At 57.0% G+C, this 26,848-nt stretch overlaps 1 protein-coding gene across 2 annotated transcripts in view; it reads right to left on the minus strand.

Annotated features, from left to right (window-relative positions):
• ZBTB46 (zinc finger and BTB domain containing 46) overlaps nt 1-9,124 on the minus strand; it is a 72,306-nt gene extending 63,182 nt beyond the window's left edge. For both annotated transcript variants that reach the window (XM_063109120.1, XM_063109094.1), the window contains exon 1: nt 9,058-9,124. The gene's annotated coding sequence lies outside the window, so the exon portion shown is untranslated. The remainder of the gene's footprint in view (nt 1-9,057) is intronic.
• Between the last annotated feature and the right edge of the window lie 17,724 nt (nt 9,125-26,848).

Genomic DNA, 26,848 nt, shown 5'->3' on the forward strand with positions numbered 1-26,848 from the left:
CAGGCCAAGAGCCCTGCCTGCCACAGGCTCAGGCTGCAAGCAGGTTTGCTGGGCTATCAGTTAACATGGTGGTTACTGGCCACCTCTGCTGTGAATAGGAACACCATCAGGACACAGAAGCCATGAGAGGTCACAGCTGGTGATGCTCAGGGAAGCCTTGATAAATTCTGGGGTTGGGAGCATCTGTGCACAACGTGTCATGACAACGTAAGCTCTGCCGTATTAGGGGCTGAATCGTGTATGCCAAAGTCCTGACCCCCAGTACCTGCACATGCAACCTTGTCTGGAAATAGTCTTTGCAGACATAACCAAATTAATATTAGCTCATGGTGGATTAGGGTGGGCCCTAACCCAACATTACTGGTGTCCTTAAAAAAAGAGGGAAATTTGGACACAGACACACATAGGGGAGAAGACCACATAAAGACAGAGGCAGAAGCTGGAGTAACATGTCACAAGCCAAGGACTGCTGTCAATACCTGAAGCTAATAGAGGCAGGAAGGACCCTCCCCTATAGCCCTGGGAGGGAGCAAGGCCCTGCCTGCACCTTGATGTTGGACCCCCAGCCTCTAGAACTGAGGGAGTTAAATCTCTGTTGTTTTCAGGCCACCCAGTCTGTGGAACTTTGTTATAGGAGCCACAGAAAACTCACAAAGCAGAAACCTAACTCACACCTATTGCTCCCCAACTGGATGACAGGAAAGGCCACCTGAGATGGGCGTTAGTGGTTTTTATCCAGGACTCACACAGTCCCATCCACCAGTGCCCTCACATTCCAGTTCAATAGCTCTGTGGTAGGGCTGGAAGGTGCATCTCCATGAGGCTCTGCGAGTCTGTGGTGAGAGTCACTGAGCAGTCCACCCTTTCACCTGACAGGTGTAGCGTGTGCTGCCCAAAGCCATGTGGGAGAGCATGTGGCAAAGTTACTCGCAACCCAGAGTCAGGGCCCAGTGGCCCTTGTCCCTGCCCTGGGTCAAGTCATGGTCCCCTTCCTGGTGGGCTGCACAGGCCTTTGTAAGGAGCCAGACACAGTGCCCAGGCCACTCTGGAGGTAGCTCTGCAGAGGAAGGGCGGGCCCTGTCCCCTCCTAGACCCCAGAGGGATATTCTGCACGCCATGGCAACACCAATGATGGCTTCTGGCCAACTCATGGGCAAATCTCTACCTATTTTAACAGTTCTGTGTTTACTTTAGAGAGTATCAAGAAAAATACAGCTAAGAAAAAAAAGAAAAGAAAAATGTAACTAAAATATCAAACTCATGATTTCATGGATAGTCTTCCTTTTTAAGCGAAAATCAGTTCAAGTAAAAGTGAGAGCGTTATAAACTATATTAAGCAAACCTAGGTAGCACACAGGTAAGGTGACAGGTGAGACTGCACCCTAAAGAGCAAGATGTTTATGGGCCTCTGAGGAAAATGAGGTAACTGAGTACATCCCGGTGTTGAGCTGGCCACCGCCAACCAGAGCAAAGGTGCACTTCATGGCATGGACTCTTCCTGACCTCCTGCTGGGGCTTGGAAGTGCCCTGGGCACAGCTGGAGGCTCAGGCATTTGAGAACATCCACAGATCTGCTCCTTCGTGAGAACTCTGCCTTGGTCACCCAATGCGGCCTCCTGCAGGGAGGTTTTACATGGCATGAGGCCTCTTTGAGACCAGAAGCTCAGGGTAGGATCTCAGGCCAAAGTGCACAGTTTCTTTGAATGGGTAATAACCACACACAAGTCCAGTCTAAATATAAGGACCACCTTAGAAGCTGAGCATCTCTGGTCTACAACTGACCAGGACGGTTCCCCTTGAATCCTCCATGGGCCTGCAGACTCTGCACTGAAATCGCAGACATTGGAACCTCCCACCATCCCTTCACCCAGTGTCGCAGACAACTTCCACCACACTGGAAAATGCAAAATAGCAAAAGAAACCCCAAGGGCAAGCCAGAAGGGGGGAAGAAGCAAAGGCATTAAAAAAACCACCTTCCGACCTCCCAATGTTCGCTACATCGTCCAATCAAATTCAGTGAGCACATGTGGAAACGCCTTTAACTAAATGATACTGATGTCAAAGACACTGTCACCTTTTCCTGCTTGTCCTCATCTCCTTCTGCCAATAACGTGAGAAAAACAACTGGAAATGTCAAAATGAACCCAGCACTGAAAACCATTCCGTTCAGCAGCACCTGGGCCCTTCATGGCATTTATGTTTAATAGTGTGCCTGCTGATGATTTCTGAAAGGACCATTTGTTTGTTCTTCAAAACATCCTGAGGTCGAAGAAAAGAAGTCTTCACACAAAGTAAAATAAAACACTACAGGTATGTTCCTATGTCACCACAGGCAATGGGACATAACCATCTCATCACAGGAAAACACACAAATTTCCTACTTAGGAAGTTACGCATGTACAACCAAAAAAGAAAGCAAAAGTGACAGAACATAATAAACAGCACACTTTCAGTAATATAAAGGTGAACAGAAATAATTTAAAGTGCACTTCGGACAAGCACCTCAGCTGCTATTTGACAAGCACCCGTGTGGATTCAAATATACAGATTCGCTCAGTCTTCCTTATGAAATCAAAAAGTTTAAATGGACACACAGTCAGTGATAGTCACTTCAAATCACAGGAAATAGCCCCTTTGTGCTTTTACTGAAAGTTCCCAGAACACGAGACCATTCTGCAGCCTCCGCCCAAGGTCTCACCAATCAGGACCCAGTCCCTCACTCAGGACACTGCAAGAACAAACACCTTTAACATCCTCTTATCTGAGAAGGTTTTTACAGGAAAAATCACCACCTGTAACTTTTACTCAATGGTGAATCTTTACTATTAACATTTTAGAAACAGATGAACACAGCTCTGACCAAGTGGAATGGACTCACATCTGAAGCAGGAGGAGAACTTTAAATGCATGTACACCGCCAGCCAGCAAAGCCTTGCTCAGAGTGGCGTGTGTCAGTGGGACCAGAGGCAGCCAGGAGGGCAGGACACAGCGAGAGCACGTGCCCTGCCTTCTGAGTCTGGACGTCCTGAAATAACCCCCAAAACATCGATCAGTGCACCTAACCTCTTTCTGCGTGACACAGATCCCAAAGGAGAATTTGGTGAAAGCTTCGGACACTCCCCAGAGCGGACATGTGCACACAAGTGCAAAGCTGGGCCTTGGATTTGAGGGGTCTTGGGCCCCAAGAGAAGAATGCAGATGCCATTTTATATTTTAAGAGCTGTGGGGTCCCTGACCAGCCACCACGCCTGGACTCAGTCCCACAGGGGGTCAGCAGCTTCCTCGCCCTCCCATACCTGGGTTTGAAGAGGCACCTGTGGGAGGACAGAGTATCAAGTCAATGGCTGCTGCTGAGGAAAGTCAGCAGCAACACCCCCCTCTTCCCCAACCGCCACGAGCGTGGAACACAGCCCAGCCTGCGAGCACAAAAGGTGAGGGAGTGGAACTTCGGGTGCCTGAGGACCCTCGGCTAGAACAAAAGACGACACGCAATACTGCATCCTCGACACACTCCCCAGAACAGCTCTTCTTGTTTCCACGGATCCCATCCCTTCTCCTCTGTCCTGATCCTGTCCTGGCCTTAGTCCTCTCGGGACTTCATGACGTTTGGCCAGCAAGACTGCTTCATTTTCTGCTGGCAAGAGGAGATGCCAACCAGGAAAGGGGCCCCTCTAAAGGGCTAATGTGAATGGCCAAATTACATTTGAAAAGGGGGCGTTTTGAGTGTGGAGGGTAGGTTTTAGGTGGCACGAGGCCTCTTTAGAGACGAGAGGCTCAGGGTAGGGTCTCAGGCCAAAGTGCACAGTTTCTTTGAATGGGTAATGACCACACACATGTCCAGTCTAAACATCAGGACCACCTTAGAGTCTCTGATCTACAACTGATCAGGCGGGTTCCCCTTGAATCCTCCGTTGGCCTGCAGACTTTGTACTGAAACTGGAGAGTGAAGAACGGGCTGAAGAGGCAGCCTCACCTGGCAATCGTCGCCTTCTCTAGCCAGGTCGTTCTCTATCTCTAAATGAACTGAGTAATTTCTTTTTCAAAAATTCCTAAGCTGGCTTTGAACTACCTAAGTAAAAGCATACTGCCGTTCACAAACTTCAGTACTTTAAATGGGACAAGAAAACAAAACAAACCTATTTTAAGATTCAAATAGGGCTGCCCCAAGACAGGAAAGGCTGCAGACTGCATGGTCTTCAAAGCTCATCTTAGATGAGCATCTGGTAAACCCACGCAGGTGGCGCTGTCCTGTCATGCCACACAAATTCTGACCACTCTTCCTCCTTCCTCCCGTCTCAGGGTCTGGAGGACAACCCAGTGGTCATAACCCCACCAAAAACTACAAACACTCAAGGACACCTGCCATTTTCCTCCCTGGTTCTACTGGGTGCCCTCGAGGATGGCATCTTCAACCACCCCATCCACTCGTCTTGCCACAATCAACACGCCTCTCTCACCCCCAGCTCCCTGGGCCGGTCTTCCCCACTCTGCCCCATAGCCCTGCATGCTGTCCCTCCAACAAGAATGGCCTTGCTCTGCTTCTCAACCTCTGCGAGCGGCTGGCTGCAGTTGATAGGAGGACTCTGTGTATGTCTCTAGACGCCTATCTGTCTGCCTGTGGCCCTCCACAACCCAGAAACCAAGCTATGGGTGTTCACCTTTCCCCATAGCTCAGGGAAGCACTGATCTCTGCAACTTTCTGTGGGATTGTTTCAGGGAAGTAAGTCGGTTGGGAAAGCTGCAGTCAATGCTGCAGACAGGTGAGCGCTTAGTGGGAAGACTTCCTGGTCTTCTGCCCAGCTGAGAGCCACGGCCTTGCTCTCCGTGCCCCCACAGATACGCATAACTGAACACTAAGAATGGACAGAGTCAAAGATTGCAGGTCAGACCCTCTGTCTGCCAGGTGACCCACACTAAGAAGGTGACCTGCCCAGGTGTATGCACCTTTCTCAGAGGCAGCTCTGAATACTTGAGATTCTTTGCTCCTCTATATGTAGTCCAAGAGGCAGAGATACCTCTTTACAAATCTCTCCACAGAAGAGCACTATGGGGACCTCATGTGCACATGGCATGTGGCAAAGGGAAGATTTTCTATTATGTGCAAGATCTCTCACTTTGCCATTGAAAGGAGAGAGATGAAGTGACAGGGAAACAAAAATGTCTTACACCCGAAAAGCCTCTGTACCCCATGCAAATGTGACACTGTCCAACTTTTATGTAAATGAAGATATTTTCAAAAATCTATCATTCACACACATAGGTGTATCTTCTCCATCTGCTGGGCAACTGGAAATGACAAGACGTTAGAAAGTTAGAGGCGCCACTTGGCTGGGAGGGAAAGCAGGAGAAACGGGAGGACACCTGGGGGCATGGACATGCAATGAAGGGTGTCAGGAGAAGAATGGCCTCCCAGATGACTTTTCCAAAAAGACAATGAGTGTTCTCTGAGTGTGGGTTCCCTGGCAGGGGCTGTGTGTGCTGAAACAAATGTTTCGCCAGGAGCAAACTGAAACTGTAATCAATTCTCATGCCCACCCCAGAACCGATCAGCTCCCAGACCTCCCTCCCTGCCCAGCCCTGCCCCGTGGCTGCGATCCCTGTCTGCAAAGCAGAGGGTAGAGTATGATTCGCTCTACAAATACTGGATGCTGCCAATCCAGGCACCACGGGTCCGGTGCTGGGGTGGGAGGTCTCACTGTGGACACCCTTCCACTTAGGTCACCTTGAGAGACTCAGATGCCCCCTCCCCACCCAGCAACCCATACTCTGTCCCCCCCCAAGCTCTCAGGCCCCATTTCTCACTAGCCTCTGTTACCACACCAGGTCACATCAGCGGTTCCTGTGTGCCCTCTGACCCATCCAACAGACCACCGGCCCCTTTGCGGGAACTCTGTCCTCAACCTGGCTTAAACACTCGTCCACAACAGGTCCTCAATTATGCTAAAGAATGGTCATGAACAAGAAACCCGAGAATGTCTCTCTAATATAACTCAAATAACACACGTGTCAAACACAAACACTTTGTAAATGCTGTTGAAAAATATACTAATGTTTTACAACTTTCTATTCTAAAGTACCTAGGACAGTAATTTTTTAATCCAAATAATGATGTTTAAAAATGCTTAGTAATTTTAAAATCTAAATTACAGTTAAATGGCACTGTTGATATTCAACTATTCAACAGAAAACTTTGCATAGATCATACTTCAGCCAAATTTGACGGTCTCACTAGTTTTAACCCTTTAATAGAAGAACTTTTTAGTTTGTTAGAAAAGGTTCTTTTTCCCAACCATAAACAATACCGCAGGGCACATTCTGTCATGACAGGCAAGCAGAGCGCCAAGCCTGAGTATGTATGTGGAAGGCAACAGAAAGGGAGACACCCTTGATCCATGATCTGAGACCCCTGCACTCCACACAAGTCCACGGCCAACACTGGCTACATCAAAGCCAGAGCCACAAGCAGAGAACAACAGGACCACAACTGGGACTTAAACAAGTCTGCAGTCTCAACAGAGATTTTTAATCATCCATTTATCCTTAGGGGTCAGGCCATTCAAGCAACCTTGTAGCAACAAGAATAATCTTTTCTCCCCAGGGCAGGGGACAGATTCCCAGGGTAGTTCTCAACAGTCTACCATCACTCAAGACACTTTAAGGTAAACTACGTTAAGTCAGAAGAAAAAGCCTGCTTTTTTATGAGTGTGAGTTTGGCCAGAACATGAAGCCCTCAGAACAGGGACACAGCCGTGGCAGATGCTATGACACTGCACATGGGCAGCAGGAGGAGCAGAGGTCTCTGGAACTCTCCTCCCATGTTAACACACCACAAAAGTAATGCAGTATGAGGAATGAGCCCACGTTCACCAGCTCATGGCGCCTTCTAAATGCCATGCACTAAATGGGTCTCCTCCGTGCTCAGAGGCTGGTCCAAGACCTCTGCTAGAGAACAGGGCATGGGAGCTGCACAGCTGTCCCAGAAACACAGACCACAGGGACAAAGTGCCCCAATTTCCCTTAATTTGAAAAACCCCACATAAGGACAATGTTGGAAAGTTCACTCAGTTAAAATTTAATTTGGTTTAACAGTATTTGTAAATAATACACTGTCCGACAATAACAGAGTGCCCACACTCCAGGGCAGTTGCTCTAAACCATTGGAGCAGTTTCCCGTTTCACGGCATTCACCTCATGACTTCTGTGCTACTGTGTAGCCGAGGGGCTCAGGAAGTCACCAGGGCAAGTGGTCAGCCTGATCCTGGTATAACTGAAGTGGGGACACAGAGCAGCCAAGGGGGCTGTGCCCTGCGGGTTACAGTCCACCAGCCCTGAACACAGAAATGAGGAGGGACTGAGGTCTGAGCACAGGAGCAACTTATTTCACACACAAAACAGCTAAACCTAAACAGAAATTATCTCATCTAAGCAAAACAAAATTCTTACATCCAGGATGATGTCAGGGAGAGGCTTAAATTAAATGTTGTCCCCAGGCTGGCCTGAAGGAAGGGCTGAATTTTGGATTTCTAAATATCCCACAGTGAGTGCATTTCCCCACTCCAAAGAAAACTCTCACAATAACCCTCACCCCTCTTCCCTGCGTTAAAGGATATGAAAATAACTACTAGCCTTTTAGGGGACACAGTGTTTAAGTCCCTGCTTAAATATGCACTAATTTCTGCCTAAGTGATCCCCTCCTTTGCTTAATTCTTTCTGCTATAACAAGGCTGAGGTGCCCCAAAGTTTTCAGTTCAAACTATCTAATACTGTTATAAAATATATCGTGGCAGGATTCTACTATAACAAAACACTATCGTTCGCTTCATTACTCATGCGAAAAATCCTCCTTTTGATGAACAAACGACTTTCCGCTTTCACAGAGTGGAAGTATTGCCTCGCACGGGCGACGTGGGGCCAGCAACAGAGACGCATCCACAAGTCTGTTACCCGCACGGGAAGTTAGCCTCGATGTTAAATCCAGTGATACAATTGATACAATTAAATACAACTGATACAATTAAAATGCACAGGTGCCTGCACCCAGCCCGCTTGCTGACCGCCTTCCCTAGTTAGCATTTCTCTAAACAATGCTGGTAACAGTCTTGCCACTGTGACCCGCGCCAAGTGCATCGCTGAGACTGCAGCACGGGGAGCGGGAGGAAATTCTCTGCGAATCTCAAACTTTCTTTTGTTTATATTTCTTCGGTATCAGAAAATCTGTGTCTTCACCCCATTTGATATGTCCCCGGGCACCACAGCATGCGGCTCGTTAACCCCACAGACAGTGAGTTTGTCAGCGCGGCTGGGGAGCCCCACCAGCCAGAGCCTCCGCGGCGCAGAAAATCCCATTTGCCACCGGGATTGAGTTGTCAGGCACCGACTCGCGACCCGGCGGGGCTGACGCGTCTGTTGACGGAGAAACAAAGACGCGGCTGGCGACGGACCCGCTGCCCGGTGCCCCGCACCCGGGTCACAGCGACGAGCGCGGAGGCCGGACCCGCGCGCTCCAGGGAGGCCACAGCCCCGGCCCTCGGGGACCGCCGCGCCCACCTCCCGCAGCTGCGACTCGGGCGACCTCGGCGCGGGCGGGTCCGGGGCGGGGCGGGGGCGGCGGGGGGCGCCGGGACGCCCCCGTTCTGCCTCCCGGGGCCGGGCGTTGACGCAGCAGAAATTACCAGCTGGAAAATTCCCCTTGCGGAGGGGACGGGGGAGGGACCGCGGCGGCGGCGGCAGGGGTAGCGGGAGGTGCCGGGGGCCGGGCCGGGGCCGCACCGCCGCCGCCGCGCGCAGCCGGAGGGACCCCGCGCCCCGCCCGCCCATGCCACCGGGCTCAGGGACCGGCGGGGCCGTGGTCTGCGCGGCTGCCGCGGAGCCGCCACCGGGCGCCGGGAGCCCCGGGAGGGCGCCCCCGCCGGGCGGGGCGGGGCGCGGGGCGGGGGCGCGCCCGGCCCGAGCGGCCCCGGCGGAGCGGCCCCGGCCCCGGCCCGGGCCCCGCCGACGCGATGCGCCGCGACGCGCCGGCCGGCCGGGCCGCGCGGACAATGAGCCGGCGCCGCTTACCTGTGACCCCATGGGGCGCCGGCGAGCGCGGGCGCCGCGGCCGCCGGACCGGCGCGGGTGATCGCCGCCGCCGCCGCCGCCGCCGCCGCCGCCGGGCGGGCGCTGCGTCCGGGCGGGTCCGAGCTGCGCGCTCGCCGCGACCGCGGGTCGGTCCGTCCGTCCGTCCGGCTGGCGCGCGCCCCCGCGCCCGCTCCCGCCCCGCGGCCCCCGCCGCCCGCGCGCGCCCCGCCCGCGGACCCCGACCCCGCCCCCCCGGCGCGCGCCCTGCCGCCGCTGATTGGCCCGCGCCCCGCCCCGCCCACGGCCACCTCCCCGGGCCCCGCCCCCACCTCCCGGGCCCCGCCCCTCGCCCGGCCCGGGCCCGCGCGCCGCCGCGGGGCGGGAGGGGGCCGCGGCGGGGTCGGTTCTCCTGCGGCGCCCCCGGGGGCGGTCGGACGGCGGAAGTGCGGGCTGGAGCTCGCTGGGCATTGTGGGAAGCCCCCTCCCCTGGGCTGGACGGGGACGGGGGCGACGCTGTGTGGGGTGCCCGGGCTCCGGCGCCCCTTCCCCGCGGGTGTCCAGCGGCTCTGAGAGCGCCCCGATGGGAGAGGCGGGCCCGGAGACGGCACCGCCGCCCCTCCCGGATTGTGAACCCTGGCAGTGGCCACGCGCCTGTTCCTCGGGGGCGTGCGGGTCCCCGGTCGCAGCTGTCCCCGCGCCCCGACGCGCCGTTGCGCTGCGCGCGTCTGGCGAACTTAGCGAGTACTCAGCTCGTTCAGGCGGCTCCGAGGGCCGCGCGCTGTGCAGCCGAAAGGCGCTCCAGAGGCTGTCCAGGGGCCCTGGCCCGGCGCCTTCGGGGAACCTCGGCGCACCTTGGTGCGCGGGCCACGTGGCGGTGCACGCCTCTGGGGCTTGGATTTGGCAACTCGGAGCCCCGGCGGCCGCGCGTCGGTCCTTCCCGTGATATCGTCTGCCCCGTGGGGGCGCGGGACTCCGGGAAGGGGCGGGAAGCAAGCGACCCGGGCCTTGCCCCGCACCCCCGCCCGCCCGCGGTCGCCGTTCGTGCTGCCCCGGGCGCGGCGGCTGGAAGGGAGGTGAGCTGTGGCCAGCCCGCCGATGGGGAGGCGCCCCAGCCCTCCGCGTCCTGCCTCCCCGCCGGCTGGCGCCTCGGCATTCCTCGGGAGGTGGGAGGCGGCGGGCCGCTAGGATGCTTTCTCGGGACGTGTAAGGAGGCATTCACAGGCGGCAGTGGGAGGGAACGCTCCTTGAGTGAACAAGGGCAAGGCGAGGTCTGCCGGCGAACCATGCAAGCCTCAGACGCTCCCTCAAGGCTGGCCGGTTCCCGGAAACGGCTATGCAGACCCCCGCCCCATTCCTTTGGAGTCCACCCCGCCGGCCGACAATGCCTTTCTCCTGGAGGACCCTCTTGGTCACATCCCCTGGTCTAAAGCAACAGGCCCAAGTGTCCCTGGCCCTCGGGAGGTGGTGGCTGGGCACAGCTACCTGAGGAGCGGCTGCCTCTAGGCCTCCAGGAGGGTCTGGCTGGTCACAAGAGTCCCCTGGCCCAGCCAAACCAGGGAGGACCAGAGCCCTGAGCCTTGCCCCAGAGACCTCAGAGAGAGCCCTCAGATGGCAGGGTGAGATGGCAGGACGCCCCCACCCCCAGACACCAGCGAGGGGAAAGGAGTTAATGGTACGCCCTGTTCATTGTCCATCCGGGAATGGAGAGCTGCAAACACTGCCTCACCAGAGCTCACAGTGGTGCTCACTCATTGCTCAGGAGGCTTGCCCATGAGAACCAAGCCTCCCTGGCACCGCCACCAGGCCCGAGCCACCTGCCAGGCCAGGGCTGCTCCTGTGGGCAGAAGTTCTCGCTGAGTTTAGAAGCCCCCTGTCTCCAGTAGCACTACTAGTGACTGATGACCAAGACTCCTGTCTTTTCTGTTCCAAGAACCAACAGAAGGTCGAGCCATCTTCACTGGAGATGAAGCCAATACATCAAAAATGCAGAACCAAGAACAATCCCCGAAAGACAGAGACAGAGCCCTGGATTAAGCTGTGTCTAAAGCCCACCCTACCGCCAGACCATTATTGATCTGTGAGCTAATAAACCCCTTTACCATTTTAAAATGAAAGGAACACACAAAAGAAAAACAGCAGCAGCTGCATGCATCCTGTCAGCAGAACTGCGGGGGCGTGGGGGAGATCCCATAGCTGGACTTCCTCGCAGCCACCTCGTTGGGCTCTGATGGGAGATGCCAGCAGCATAACCCCATGAACCCCACCTTTATCAGCGCCTGGCATCGGATAAACTGCCACTGCGATTAGACTCGGGCAGAGGCCAGGCTGGGTCACAATGCCTCTTCTCTTCCTGGGGTTCCCTGGGCCCTTGTACATGTGGCGCACTACACCACACCCTGAAGCCTGGTCACAGACCCAGGGAGGGACCTGCCGCCTGACAACCAGCCGGCTCCTCACAGAGACTGGCAGCTCCACCTTGGAGACATCTCTGGGAACAGGAGAGGATGGGGGTGTGGGTCTGGCCTTGGGGGCACTCTTTGACCAGAGCACCCCAGCATCCAGGACCGGGAGGACCAGAATATGGGCATCTGGGAGGGCCCGGGGGCAAGGTCGAGAGTGCCAAGTGAACTGGACATGGTCCCTGCCCCTGCTAAGTGGGTGGACTAGCCCAGTGCATAGACTGCTAGTCAGGGCTTTGTGGAGCACACTTGTCCATGCCACATGGCACAATCATTCCAGAAAGTCACCCAGCCACCTGTGTGAGCATGTCTGGCACCTGCCCAAGGGACCACCCCAGGCCTGTGAGGGAAACCAGGGACAGGGACTCAGGACCAAGGTGCAGAAGCTGGTCAGGCCCATGGATGTGCCTGTCGGTGGCAGCCCTTCAGAATGTGCCCCCCATAGACTCCAGAGACCTGGGATAACTCACCTGGAGCCACAAATAGAGCCATGTGCCAGGCATGGCCCCCGAAAGGGTCCTGGCACAGTCCCTGCACTTACAGATTCTGCAAACCTGTGCTCACAGACCCCGGCAGCACTTGTTCTGCCAGCTGGCACCTGCCCTCCACCCCCACTGTGTGGCTTCAAGGGGGCAGAAGAGCTGAGGGGGGAACCCAGCCCCATGCCAGGTGCTCTGACACCACCCAGAAAGTAGGGACCAAGTTTTCTCAGGGACCCAAGATCCTCATGGGTCTGCTTTTGTGAGGGATGGCCTGGGAGGAGCTCTGGGAAACATTACAGAAGAAGAACAAATATCCCTTCACATCTTCCTTCCTAGTGTCCCTCTGGGCAGCCCCTCACCACCAGTTTGCCAGGGTCTGCACTACCACCCCCATTGTCCCCAAGGCAGTGTTTCCTCATCCACCCCCAGCTGGGTTTTCTGTGGTTGTCTTTGTCTCAGTCACTGGTCAGGGAACCTGCCTGTTTATTCTCCAGCCAGTGGTGTTGCTCAGTTGTCCCCATGGCAACAGTCTTGAGAGTCCTGCCCCCTCCCAGGGAACTGCCTGGAACCTGTCCCTGCCCTCTCCAGGCCTCTGCTGGAAGCCCAGACACAGAGAAAGGCAAGGTCAGGCAGGGGAGGGAGTCGCCCGCTGTGGCCTGAGGATGCTGGGGCTGCCCAGGGAACCGCCCACCACACGTCATGCTGGATCCTGTGGGTGATCTGGAGGCTGGACCTGGGCTGCAGCGGGGCCCCACCCATGGCTGGGGTGGCCATCTTACCGAGGCTGGAGCGAGGTGGGCCTCCTGGGCATGGCACCACCAGGTCTGGTGCCAGCTGGCCCTGCCCTCCTGCCCAGTCCTCCCCGAGACCACCCTCCAGAGCTGCTCCAGAGCCAGGGGATACCTGCCAATCCCGTGGCTGCCCCACCCCAACTGTCCTCCAGGCCTGTGCCCCTGCCAAGCCCCAACTGCCGCTCCAGCTGCCACCGCCAACTGTCGACCCATCTCCATTCCAAGTGCTCACTCACCCCCAGTCGTCCTTCCAAAACGCCACTGCTAACTGCCAGCCCCTTCCTCCCGAGCTCTGTCTCCCACCACCACTTCCAAGCCATGGCACCAGGGCTCTGCATTCCAGGCCTTCCCACCAGGACAGAGGCCAGGCCAGAGGCCAGACCACACCTGCTCTATTCAGGGGGGAGGGCAGACACTGAGGTCCAGAGACAGGAAGAGCTACCATTTGAGGGCAGAGGCAGAAAGCAGGAGAAGGGGCTGGGGTCCCAGGGCCCAGCCCACAGAGAGTCAAGGGCAGGGAGAGAACAGGCAGAGCAGACAACCCCAGTGCCAGCCACACAGCCAGGCCCAGCACAGGAATGGAAAAGCAGCCAGGGCTCAGCCTGAGTAGGCCCAGGGTGCTGTAGGGGTAGAGCCGGGGCCTGTCCCGTGGGTCTTTTCTCTGAGGGTCTGAGAACAGCTCAGCCTGACCAGGGACCCTGGAGGGTCCCAGCAATCGTCGGGAGAACACCTGGTCCCACTCCCCACTAGGCCTCTCTCCAGGGGTCCCCACCAACTTTCCACAGCCACAGGTGGGTCCAGCTCTTGGGTCTCAGCTGTGTGAGGCTGGCCTGGGCTACCTCCTGCTCCACCACCCAGCACCTGGACCAGCTTAAGTCCCTTTAGGACCTCACCTCTGGCCACCTCTCTGGGTCTGAGCCCTGGTTCTGCTGCCCCTCTTCCCACCTTACAGCCCCTTTCCCCTTTCGTCCCAGTGTTCCCTGTGAGGCCTCACTGCCTCTGGGGATTCTAGTCCCCATCTCATCCCATGTGGCAGTCCCCAGCGCTCATCCTTCGCCCAGCCCACCAGACTCTGTCCCCAGTCTCTGCATTGTCCTGGGCACACAGCAGGTACCCTCAAGTCAATCTTCACCGGGCCTAGGGGAAGGCACTGCTGCTCTGAGCAGGTGCCTGGGGTTGTAATTCCATCTCAGGCAGGATCTGGATCAGCCAGTCAGCACCAGGCAAGGTGACGGGGGCCGGGGCCTTGGTCCCTGCTGAAAAGACACAGCTACTCCCAAGGGGCCTGCAGCCTCGGAGGGCTCGCATTGCAGAGGCTGATGATTGCTCTGCAGATAGCCACAGCAGGTGAAAGGGACACCTGGTTCTCCCTGGGGTCCCCTCCGGGAGCTGCCAGGCTGGGCAGCCAACCCTCTGGGCTGGAACATGACAGGGCAGGTACAGGGGGCTACATAGGCCTGTTGGGTCAGGCTGGCCCTGGGAGGAAGGGGAAAGACAGGCAAGTTTGCTGAGCACCTATTGTGTGCCAGGAGTCTGCCAATGTGGGGAGCAGGGAGGGGAAGTACTTGCCCAGGGTCACGTGGCCACCTCCTATGCTAGGGCCTGGGAAGGGGGGAAATGAAGGTGACTGTGGCCCCCAAAGGCCCCCGGGGTGGGAGCTCTGCCCTGCCCCATAAGGTGCAGCCCCTTCCCTCCCAACAGAGGAGGTCTTCAGGGTCTCCTCAGTGGGCATGGAGAGGCCCAGCCCTGGACAGCGCCAGCCTGTGGCCTCAGCCTGCTCTCTTCACTCGCTCACTCGTTCAGGTAGCACGTGTAACCTACCTACCTCCATGCTGATCTAGAGAGGCAGTCAAGACCCTACGTGTTCTTGGGGAGCCAGTCAACAAACAGGCCAGTGGGGAAACAGCAGCATTCACGATGATAAGAAGGAACTGGAAACAGGGCTCCCTGGAGAAACGGCTGGTTGTGGGGGCAGGGCAAGGAAAGACAAGATGCGCACCTGGAGTTGTGGGACAGGATGCAAAGTGACAGGGCCAGAATCAGGGATGCTGGTGCCTGTAGGAGAGACAGCCTGAGCTGAGTGAGCCCAGCAACAAGATCACGGGGCGCTGGTTTATAACCCAAAGTGTGAGTACATGCTAACACAACAAAATGATGACCCACAATTAAGTGTAAGAAAGACACAAGCCTTCCCTATGGAAGAATTGCAGGTGGCATCTGTAGATTCTCCCCTCCAGTAGGTGGAGATTAACCCCACGCACACCTCAAGTGTGGACTGGGCTTAGGGACTCCCCTCTAAAGAATACAGCCAAAAAATGGTGTCTCCTTAAGTGGAAACACCTGGCAGGCACTACCTCAACCAGGTGAGCCAGGTTAGCATCACCAGGGGGCCATGACTTCAGGTACCCCTGTTATGATGTGGCAGGAAGGACCTCTGTGAGATCCCTCCCTTAAGCTCAGGATCTCACGAGAAAGCACATCAGACACACCCTCACCGGGAGACCTTCTACAGAACACCTGACCAGTGCTCCTCAGAATTGTCAAGTTCATGAAAAACGAGGGAAGCCTGAGAAACTGGCACAGACCAGAAGAACCTAAAGAGACAGGACAACTCCAGGCATTATGGGATCCTGGGACAAAAGAAGAAAAACTAATGGAAAAACTGAAGAAATCCAACCACAGCGTGGAATGCAGTTGGGAAAGGTGCCAGTGTTGATGCCACAGTGATGCAAGTTGATACAGTGACAGGGACCAAGCTGAGTAGGGGCACACAGGAGCTCTCTGTAGTTTGCAATGATGCAACTCTTCTGAGATCTAAAATGATTCCAAAATAAAGTTTGTTTTTTACATGGGAAAAATTGCAAAATCAAGCATACAATGAGAGAAACCACCTTCTGTAGGCTCTGATGTTGGAGAGTTAGCCTATCAGGGTCGAGCCCAGATGCTCATTTTGTTTTAAGATTTGGAGGGTCAGGGTGCTCTTGGGTCTGCTCAGCCTCAAAGCATATGTAGGCTGCTGGGGCCACAGAACAACCAGGGTGGGACGCTCCTTAGCAGCACAAGACAGCTGGTCCCCGTGTTCACATGTGATGTGAACTATGAGATCTCACTCCACACAAAGGACTCGCTCCGTCACTGTGCTGAGAGACTCGGCTGAAGTTCAGCCTGGCTGTGGCCTGCACTTGTTGTGTCCCTAAAGGCGACCCCAACCCCACGCTGAGTCTTTGCCCAAGAAAACGCAATGCTGCCAAACTGCAACATATACTTTATCCCAACCCACGTTGCCAAAGCATTTTCAGTGATTTTCCACTGATCCCTTCTGTAGTTTTCCGTTTCCCCCCAATCCCTTTTTGTCCGCTCCTGCCACTTCCCCAAAGCCCCTTTTGTTCCCTCTCTGTTCGTTTAACAACCTTGGTCACCCTCTCTGGGCTCAAGCTGTGATTGTCGGTGCTGGAGCCTCTGCCCACTGCAGTCGTGGGAATGACATCGGGCTGCCAGTGCTCTTCCTCATTGGCAGTTCCCGCGGGCTCTGCCTGTGTCTTTGCATGCATGTCTGTGTTCCTCTTGGTGCGTGCTTGCCTGTGTGTGTATGTGCGTGTGTGTCCATGTGTACCTGTTCACAGGTGACACTTGTGTTTGTGCAAGAGTTTCTGTGAGTGCATGCTGTGCACATTTGCATGCACTTTCCTATCTCCCGCATGTCTAGTGCTGTCTGCAAGCCAGGCCCCATTCTAGACACTGGACAGGAAATGGTCCTGCCCTCAAGGGGCCTCACCCCATGGGAACACAGCCTGGAGCCCAGCCCAGGATCTAAGGTGAAATGCACCTCCAATGGTGAGGTGGGCTTGGGGCAGCTTCCTGGAAGACATTCTGCTTGAGCAGGGCAGGGGCATCTCCTACAGACTGAGCCCCAAGTGTGCTCAGGAGCAGTGGAGAGGAGGCTCAGAGGCCTCTCTGGGACCATGTGGGATGAGCCAGTCCCCAACAACTGCCAAGCTGGGGCTTCTGGTCTTTTCCAGGGCTATTGGATGCCATCAAAGACTTTTGAAGAGGAGACAGACTTGATCTAATAATGATTAGTCAGAGAAATTGTTAGGAGGTAGGCTGATGTGCCCTGGGCTTGAGCAGAAGTGGGGGATGAGGGAGGAACCAGAGGAGGTGCCTGTCTCTCTGCTAAGCTGACTGTTCCCAGGGCTGGGAGCCAGAGAGGACACGAGTGTGGGAGCCATGCAGGTGCTACTGGCTCAGTGAGAGGACAGAGGCCAGGGCTGCAGGTTCATCATGGGGAAGGAGAGGCCAGGGGAGGCCCCCCCAGAGGAAACCAGAAGGAGTGGAGCTGGCTTGGGTCTGTGTGATCCCTGAGGTGCAGAGGGGCTGGGGTCAGGGGAGGCCATGGGGCATTGGGTAACCTTGGGGCATTGGGTAACCTTAGAGCACTTCTCCCTCTGCCCCACTGGGGGTCTGTCCCAGACTCCACTTGTGCAAGTTTCTTCCAGAGGATGAAGTCACAGCATCCTGGTCCATGTCACCCCCCACCTCTGTGGGGGTTTGGGACACCAGGATCTGCTCTCTGGGCCTCTGGGTCCCTACCAAGATGGAGCAAGATGACCTCCAGCCCTGGCTGGGAGGACCAGCCCCCACTGGACACTCCCATTACTCTTGCTTTCTCCCACAGCTCCAGGCTGAAGCCCCCACCTCCCCAGAGACTGCACACTCCTCCAGGTCTGCACAGTCTGAAGAGAGAAGGAAATGTCTGGAATGAAGATAGGGTGTCGCCTGTCCCTGCCCTGCTGATGCCTGCTGCACAGCCTCGGCCCCACATCTCTCCCCACCCATCCTGAGCTGCACCTGTGGCTGGTTGTCCCATGCCCACCCACCCTGCTTTGGAAGAGAGAGGTGGACCACTGGGGTGACACCTAGGCCTGCTCAGCCTCCATCCATGAGCCCAGATCCTCCACTCACACCGGTACCCAGCCTGCCAGTCCCAAGCACAGTTGCCCACTGCGGGCTTTGCACCTACCATTCCCTCAACCTGGAATGCCTTTCCTGCCCCTGCCCACTGTCCTAGAGGACCCACCTCCAACCCTGGCTTTTGGCCCACCAAGCCCTTCTTGCTCAGGGATCCCACAGGACCAGATCCCCAGGCCCTGCCTGCACTTTCTCTCCATCTTTCACCCTCCCCTTCTTGTGGTCATGTGTGTCCCTGAGTCCTGAGGGCCCTCAAGCCATCCTGGCCAGAACTGGAGTCACCCACCAGCTGTAGTCAGCTGTGGCACTAGGTACGTCACCCAGTTCACCGAGTATCAATCTGTACCTGATAAACCTGCCTCATAGGGCAAAGCCCTCCAAAATGCTTCCTCTCCTGTTGACATTATGATCACAGGGGAGCTTAACAAACACTGGCACAGATGGGCAGCACTGGGAGTGTGTGGCCGGGAAGAGCATGGGATGGGAACTGAGAGGGCTTTATGGCTTTTGGGCATTGTTTACATCTTGGATACCATTAGGCACTTCCTTCCTGTTGGTATTTGGGCTCAAATTCATCCCTGGCTGCTCCTGGGTGCCCTCTGGGTTGATGGACCCTGGGAAGCCTTCATGTTGGGGGAAAGGAGCCTGGTCCTGGGGGCTGGGTAGACACATGGGCAGCTGCTCCACCCCAGGACAGGCTCAGGTAGGGTCAGAGGAAAACCCAGGGTGAGGGGCTAGAGGGGGCTTGGGGCCTTGGCCAAGGTCTTGGTGGGGGGAGGGGATGCTCTGCCCAGGGGTGCGGTTGCAGGAAAGAGTAGCCATTCCACCTGATTTGGCTACCCTGCTTTAGGGACCCCAGGTCCAGGGGAGCTCAGAGCTTCCTTCTCTTGGAGCCATGCAGGGAGGCTGTCACTTGGGGGTGGGTGTGAAGCTCCAGGAGCCAGGTTCCCTGACCCCAGCTGCCATGGCTAGTGAGGCTCTGGTCCTGCCTCCCCTGGGGGGTCCTGGTGCCAGGGTGGTTTTGAAAACCAGAGACTGGAGGCTTTATCAGACCACAGGTTTTCCTGAGGAAGGAAGGGTGGGTGCGGGCCTCCAGGATGGGCGCCTCCTGTGGGAGGACCCAGCCTAGTGGAGGGTTCACATGACTGCCCATCTCTCCTGGGGGGGAACAGCTCCTCCCTGGGAGACCCCAGTCCAAGACCCAGCCCATCAAAGACAGACTTCAAAGGCTGGAGAGACCTGGTCTGGGGCCCCTGGGGGGGGAGTACACATTCCCTGAAATCACAGCACATTCCAGCATCTTCTTGGGGGTGTCCATAGCACCCCCCATCAGAAGGATCCATGACTAGTACTAGGGATATGCCCAGTGGAGATCCACACTGGGGTTCACCAAAAAACACACACAAGAACGTTCAAAGCCACCTTATCTGTAATAGCCCCAATGTGGAAAACCCAGATGCCAATCACTGCCTGTCCCACAGTGGGATGCTCGACTCCAGGCCCCTCCACAGGCAACCCTTGGCAGCCTGCGGGCCACCAAGGATGGGAGGCAGAGGCAGGGGAGGGGCAGAGCTGTGCGGCCTCAGCTCAGAAACAGGCAGGGGGACCCACACAGGCTGAGAGGATCCAAGAGCTTGGGCTTTGGGGAATCCATCGGTGGAACCTGAGGGGGCCTCATGGGGCTGGCAAAGGCCCGTTTTCTTGATCAGGGTGCTGGCGGCAAGATGTGATCAGTTTGTAAAAATTCATTAAGCCATATGCTTACGATTTGTGTAGAGTTACATGCTGCACACGAAAAAAACCCCCTCCCCTGACCCCTTCCTGCGGGAGGAGCATCCCAAGGCCCTCAGCTTCCCTCCCTGCCTGTCCTGCATCCTGCCTGGGCCAGCCCCTCAGGCGACCTCCCTACCTCCAGGGAAGTTGCCTCGGTCCTGGGCTGGGAGCCAGGGAAGGCAAAGCTATGTCCTGTCCAGACCCTCTGTGGAGGGAGGGGTGAGCACAGCCCCTGAGGGGCTGGGGAGGGGCTGTGGCTTGGGGCAGGCTCAGCCAGGCTGACTGCCCAGGGCCTGCTCTGCCTTTCTTGGCATGGCCAAGAGGAGCCACGTGGGGTGGGGGTCCCACAGCTGTGCAAGTGGGGCTGGTGGATGTGGGGCCCATCCTGCTGGAGCCGGGACAGGAACTAGGGACCACTGCCACCTACTTGGGGGTGCCTGCACTCCCCCCTCCCACCTTGGGTGCCTCTACTCCTTCAGTTTCTAGGGGCCCTGGGGCTATTTTTAACTTGGCTGAGCTGCCTGAGCTGAAGGTGGATGGAGCCCTGGGAGGAGGGAGAGCAGAGAGGGCCCAGCAGCTGCTATCCTGCCCCCACCCCTCCCAGGGTTCAGGCTTTCCAGGGCGGACTGGTCATTCTTGACCTTAGAGGATAAATAACAATCCACCTCACAAACGCAAGGAGTCACACATGGAGGCCACCCACGTATCCTGAGATTCAGACACACACACCTGGTACTGCACCCAGACTCCCCCCCACACACATACATTGCCAGGGATGGCTCAGGAACATACCAGACTCACACGCACTGAAGCTCGTGTGGATGCAGAGCCCACACTCAGCACACACAGGTGGGCACAGAGGCCCAAAGACCACCAGCTGAGTGGGTACCAGGAGGACCCTCAGGTCACATGGAGAGGCTGATATGGGGGAGGGGCCTGAGGATGGAGTGCTCAGCCGTCTCTGTCTTCACTCCCTGAGTACCAAGCCCATTTCCCTGCAGCCCACTGTGGGTGCTAAGTTTCAGCATCCTTCCTACCCTGTGACCCAGCCTCTGCCTCATTCACCCTCACAAAGGGAAGGCTTGTGGCTGGAGCCTGTGCTCAGCTGACTGGCATCCCCTCCTGCCCCCCATACTTGTCCCCACACACTCAGGACAGGAAACCCCAAGAGAGAGATTGAGCAGCTGTAGGGGAGCAGCTCACGGAGAGACTGACCTCAGTTTGCTGCACTTAGCCCTCCCCTTCCTTTCCCTGCTCCCCACTTTCCCTCTCCTCCTCCACCCTTGGTTCTGTGGAACAACTGCCCCCTGACTCCCACTGGGGAAATTGGAGTCTGTCCTGGAAAAACCCCAGGTGCTGGGCTGGGGGACTGGTCCAGGAGGAAGAGGGAGGTGGGAGACAAAATTGAAGGGCAGTGACTGACTTCCAATTCCCCCCACCCGACACCCTCACCTCCATACCTGTAGGCCCTGGGGTAGCTACAGGGAGGGATAGGGAGGGGGGAGTAAGTGGGAGTGGGGGTAGGGAACAGGATATCCTCTTGGCAGGACACAGGACACCAGACCAGAGGTTCCCAGCCCCAGTCAGGGCCACAGGGGGAAAAGGTCACTGGGGCCTGAGGCTCCTCAGTTCCAAGATCTGCCAGTAGTGCCCCGATGGCCAGTCTGCATCACCTTGAGCAATGGCCATGAGGGGTACAGCAGATGACACAGTCCCTGACCCATCCCCAGGCCCCACCATGGCCAGTCTGGCGAGGAGCTGCCCCACACCCAGCCCATGGGGCCCACAGTGCATGGGAGAGATGTTGCCCTGGAGGGGAGGCCTCAGTATAACCCTGGCCCTCCCAGAACAGGAAGCCAGGGACAGGCCAGTTGTAGTGAAGGCCATGGGGGCCCCCTGCACCTGCACAGCCCTCCTGGCTCCCTGGCCCTGAGCCTCACAGTTGGCTAGCAGACGATCTGCTCGCTGGGAGATAAGGGTCCCAGGAGGTGCCCAAAAGCCCTGATGGAGAAGGACTTCCTGTGGTCATCACACCAGGCCTGCCAGGATTCATGAGACCCCTCCCTGTTTGGGAGGCCAGGAGGATCCCACTCCTCCTCCCTCACTAGTCCTCTGGATGTCCATGGACACTCTGCCAGTCTGTCCTAATTGCCTCAGCAAGAAATGATGCTCTCTTCTAAAAGCAACCATAAAAATGAACTATCTCCACACAGAGCTTGAGTCTGGATTTGCCTCTGTTTCCCTAAGAGTCAAAATTACCAAAGAAGATGTCAAGCACAGAGCAACCACGTGACCCAGGATTTCTACTCCTAGGAGTCATACAGGAGAAATGCTTACCCCAGAGAGGCATGCTGCAGAAGGGACACACCTCTGCCGAGAAGCCTTGGCCAAAAGTGAGCCTCCATCTTCGCCCCCTTCCTCTACCACCTCCCCTCCTTGTGTTTCTCATGGTTCCACTCACAATCTTTACATTTTTTAAAAAAGTTTTATTGAAGTATAATTTATGTGTAATGATACTGCCCAATTTTAGCTGTACCATTTGGTGCGGTGCTTTGACAAATGTGTAGTCTGGAACCATCTCCATGATCATGGTATAGCACATTCCCATTACCACAAAAAGCCTCCTAGGCCCCTGCCAACAACTGACCTGCTTTCTGTCACTAATTTCATTGTTTCTAGTATCTCACAAACCCAAAACCAGGCAGTGTGTGGTCTTTGGTGTGTGGCTTCTCCACCCGGCACAGTGCTTCTGAGGCTCACTCTGTGTGTATTGGGAGTCCACTCCTTTTCTTCCTGTTCCCGTTGCCAGTTGATGGATACTGGGGTTTTCCAGTTTGGGAACATTATTAATAATGCTGCTATGAGCATTTGGGGACAGGTCTTTGTGTGGACATGTCTCGTTTCTTTTCGGTAAATACCTAGGAGTGGGCCATGCCTTGTTTTCTAAATCTTTTTATTTGTTTGTTTTTGGTCTGCCCCACGGCTGTATATATCCCTTAAGGGTAGAAGGAACCTCACCTGTGTCTCTCCCTGCCATGACCAGAGCCCAACACAGTTTAAGAATATTCTCAACAGCTATTTGTCCACTGAGTTAATGAATGAATGAATAAATACGGAGCTGGAGGCAATCGAGGTGATGATGACGGGGACCCCGGCAGACAGTGATGGTGGATGCTGGCACTGATGGGGGTGAAGGTGGTAGTTTGTAGTGGCAAAGGCCTCATGCTAGAGGGAGCTGCCTCTTTAATTCTTCCTTGGAGATGTCAGGTACTAATATCCCAAATTCACCTGGGGAGATGTCACGGGGCTTCTGCACCTCCAGTCACCAACTCTCAGGGCCACACCTCGGAGCTTGCTGTCACCAACACCCACATGCACGCTCTGAAATGACTGTTTCCACTTTTTCCCTCTGTGGCCTCAATCCCCACCCCCCAATTATCACATACTTGCCTCTTTGCACCAGGCCCTTCCCTCCAGGGACAACCCTCCTTTCTTCCAAACCACTGGCCTTCCCCTCTCTACAGCTTCCTTCTTATCCAGTTTAGATATTGTGGTCCACTGTTACAGTAACTCTCTCACAAACACCTGAAGTATTTGAATTTCTGTCCTTTCATAGCATTTATCTGAGAACCGCAAGCACCTACTCTCTCTTTGCCAACAGCTGAGCCACTGCTCATTGTTGGGAAAATTAACCTGGGAAGACTGGTGCCGATAGAAACCCACACCTCCACGCTCTGCTCCTCAGGCCGTCCACACTGCCTGCCTCCACACCTGGGGAGCTACAGACATCCCTCTGTACTGGCTTTTCCTACCACTGGGCATATTGTCTCTTGATCTTCGTGTGTATTAAGCTTTTCCCTGCCTTCTGTGTCATTCCCACAAGCACTGACCACTCAATCCCCTAATGCCCTCCACACAAAAGCAGTGCCTCTGTGAATGCAAACAGCAGCCTGGAAATTTCTGGCTGAGAATCTTTCAGTGCTTCTTAGGAGAAGTGGCCTCCTTTCAATCTCCTCACCCCAGTCTGCAAAGCCCTACCTATCTTCCCCACCTCCATCTCTAGCCTCATTCCGGGCCCCTGTCCCCAGGGTTCCAGCCACACTAGCCTTGTTCTCATTCCTCCAAAATACCAAGTTCCGGGCCGGCCCGTGGCTCACTCGGGAGAGTGCGGTGCTGATAACACCAAGGCCCCGGGTTCGGATCCCATATACGGATGGCCGGTTCGCTCACTGGCTGAGCGTGGTGCTGACAACACCAAATCAAGGGTTAAGATCCCCTTACCGGTCATCTTTAAAAAAAAAAAAAAAAAAAATACCAAGTTCCCCAGCCCTAGGGCTCTCCCAGGGTCAGCCCCCACTCCACGGCCTGATTCACAGGCTATTTCCGACCCCTCTTTCTGGTCTCAGCTCTTGATCCCTTCCCCTCCCCCATGTTGGCAGCTGCTGCGTATTTGCTCCCTGCAAAATCCTCCTTTGGGTTCAACCCTTACTTGTGCTCAGCAAGCTCCCTGAGGGCAAGTATTAAACCTGCCAATGCTTGGCTGCCAGCACAGCAGACCCTCAACAAACCTCTGCTGAATAAAGGACTCTTAGTGAGGATGGTGGAGGGAAGGTGGGGAGTGACCTGGGGTCATCACCAGGTACAGAGAATGACCAAAGCAGAAAGTAAGACCTTCATCCTGCCCTCCTGGCATCCAGGGCAGGAGGACATGAGCTGCTGGAAGGGGAAGCCCACCCTGGAATCTGAGGCCCAGCCTAAGGGACCCGGGAGACTCCAGCCACCCTCCTGGCCCCTGCCCCCATGCAGGTCCACAGGCACTGCCTGGGACTTTCCAGGGAGCCTAGCCACTGACCAGGAGTGGCCAGGGCACCAGGCATTTCCTGCGTGGCTCCCGTGGCCCCAGCTCCCAGCCCAGCCTCTTCCTCCCACGCCCCAGGGGCTTTCCGCACAGCTTGAGGCCTGCTATTTTTAGCTGAGGGAGAGGGACCAATTCCTGGCCCCGTTGCCACCCCCACAAGAGCCTGGGCCAAACTGGGACTGGGGTTGTGCCCCAGGGGGTTGGGGGAGACTGCAGCCTGGCAGCCCCTCCCTTCACCCAGTCCCTACATCAGACACACCTGGGTAGCTGAGGTGGAGGTGGCCAGGCAGGAGGGGACGGCTCTAGGCTTGGGCTTCCAGCCCAGTGGGCAGGGATGCTCGCCTTGGGGAGGGTGGGCCCAGGGCCTGGGTGGGCTGCTGCCCACTTCCTGCAGCCACACCCCAGAACTTCAAAGGCCGCTGGTGGCCCTGTGGTTACTCCCACGCAGCCAGAGAGACTGGGCAGGCACACGCACCTCTGGCAGCCGGCCCTGTTCCGGGCAGCTTCAAAGTGATGGGGGTGGGCAGCCCTGCAGTTAGCACTGATTCCCAGGGCTGGGGTAGGGTACAGAAGGGGGCAATAATGGGGATCTTGGCAGAGCCCCTTCTCTGCTCCTTCATCCTCCCCCCCACTGCCATCCTGGGTGGGGTCAAGGCAAAGGCCCAGACACTTTCCTGACCCCCAGATCCTGTTCTGGAGTAGGGGTCGCCTGGGGGTGTGCCTGCATGTCTGTATAATGCATGTGGGTCTGGGTGGCCTCACCCTGGAGTTCAGTCCTTGCTAGAAAAGCCACAGGAACCAAGGTGGGGGACACCCCTCCAGGGCCCCTCAGGACAGCCTCCCTTCCGTCCTCCTCTGCTCCCTCCCTCCCTGCTGATGGCCTGCGGGGGAGGGGGGACATAGGAAAGAAGGGCCTGCCTGTCTGGGCCTGCCATGGGGCGGCCCCTGCCCCCACGCCCGGCTGCGGTGGGCTTGACCTCGCGCCAGCTCCCCGGGGACCGGGTAGGCTGGGGGAAGTCCGGGGAGCGGGGGCCTCGGAGTAACCGCCCAGAGTCCAGCACCGCTGAGAACATAGAGTGCAGGGGAAGGAGGTGGGGGGAGGAATCTTTCAGGGTCCCCTGGGGTCAGCTCCGGGACAGTTGCCGTTTTTAATCTGCACGGGTGACTTAGAAGGAGCCGCGAGAGGGCTGTAACCTAGATCCGCTCAGAAGCGCGCTCGGGAGGTTCGGGGCCAGCGCGGCCCAGGACCGCCCCTCCCCCAGCCGTGCGCCCGGAAGGCACTGGGGGCCATGCGCGCAGTCCTCGTCCGCACTTACGGGCAGAGACCCGTCCGAGGTCCGTCGGCAGCCTCGCAAGGTCCCGCCCTGCTCCGGCCTGGCTCTTCTCTCCCTTCACTCTCGGGGAGCCGAGGTCTCCAGGGACCACCGCGCGGCCGCAGAGCCCGGGGCTTCCTTGATCTGGGGTCATGAAGGAGCCCCAGCCCAGAGCTCATAGCCCTGTCGCCTGGCCTTTGCGGAAGCCACCTATCAGCCCACCAACACTGGCAGGTGGATGCCGTGCGCCCCAGGAAGGCAGGCCTTGCGGGGGGCCGCCGTCTCCTAGCTCTGGACACAGGAAGGGTTCAGCTCGGCTCGAGCCTGGGAGAAGTAACTGTCCAGGACCAGCCAGGGCCGCGCGGGAACACCCCCTCCCCGCCCCTCCGCGACACGCCCCGACCCAGCGGAGAGGAGCCCCGAGCCGCAGGCACGGTGGAAGGCGGATGAGAGGGCGCTGGAGCAGGGACCCCGGGTCACCCCGCCGTTCTGCAAGGGCCGCTGCGTGTACTACTACCCTTTCGGCGACACCTTACGCGCCGCCCCACCACCCTACAGAATTTTTCCGTGATTCCACTACCTGGAGGAAACAAGAAAGGGGGCAACCTCTGTGCCCCACCCCCCGACCTCCGGGATCCTGGTGGCCCTCGTGGAGTCAGGCTCTCCAATCAGGAGACGATGCCAGGACCCCCCACCCCCCCATAGCCGGTCCTCCGGGTCCCACGCTAGCGACGCAAAACGCGGCGGATCCAGGAAGTGCCGAAACCCTGCTCTTAGGCCAAGGGCCGATTTACCCTCACCCCTTCCACCCCCCTCCCCCGGGCCCTGGTTAATCTCCCCTCCTCTCCCACAGCCAGGGTAGACTGTCCGAGAGCCAGGCCGCAGTTTCTATCTGGTCACCGCGCGGGCGGGTGGCGCCCGGGTCCCACAGGTGAGGTGTCCCCAAGGGGCAACGAGCGCGAAAAGCCGGGCCGGAGCGCCCGACTGGGCGGAACGGGTTCTGCACCCAGCCGGTCGGCAGCCGGGATCGGTCAGTGATCCTTCAACTTATGCACGCGCCGCCCCGCGCGCTGCAGGGCCTGCAGGGGGGGCTCCCGCACGGCCCGCACCGCTTCTGGGAAAACAGTGCGGCAACATCCCTTGGCGT

Source organism: Cynocephalus volans, chromosome 1 (assembly GCF_027409185.1).
Source record: "Cynocephalus volans isolate mCynVol1 chromosome 1, mCynVol1.pri, whole genome shotgun sequence".
Lineage (NCBI taxonomy): Eukaryota > Metazoa > Chordata > Mammalia > Dermoptera > Cynocephalidae > Cynocephalus > Cynocephalus volans.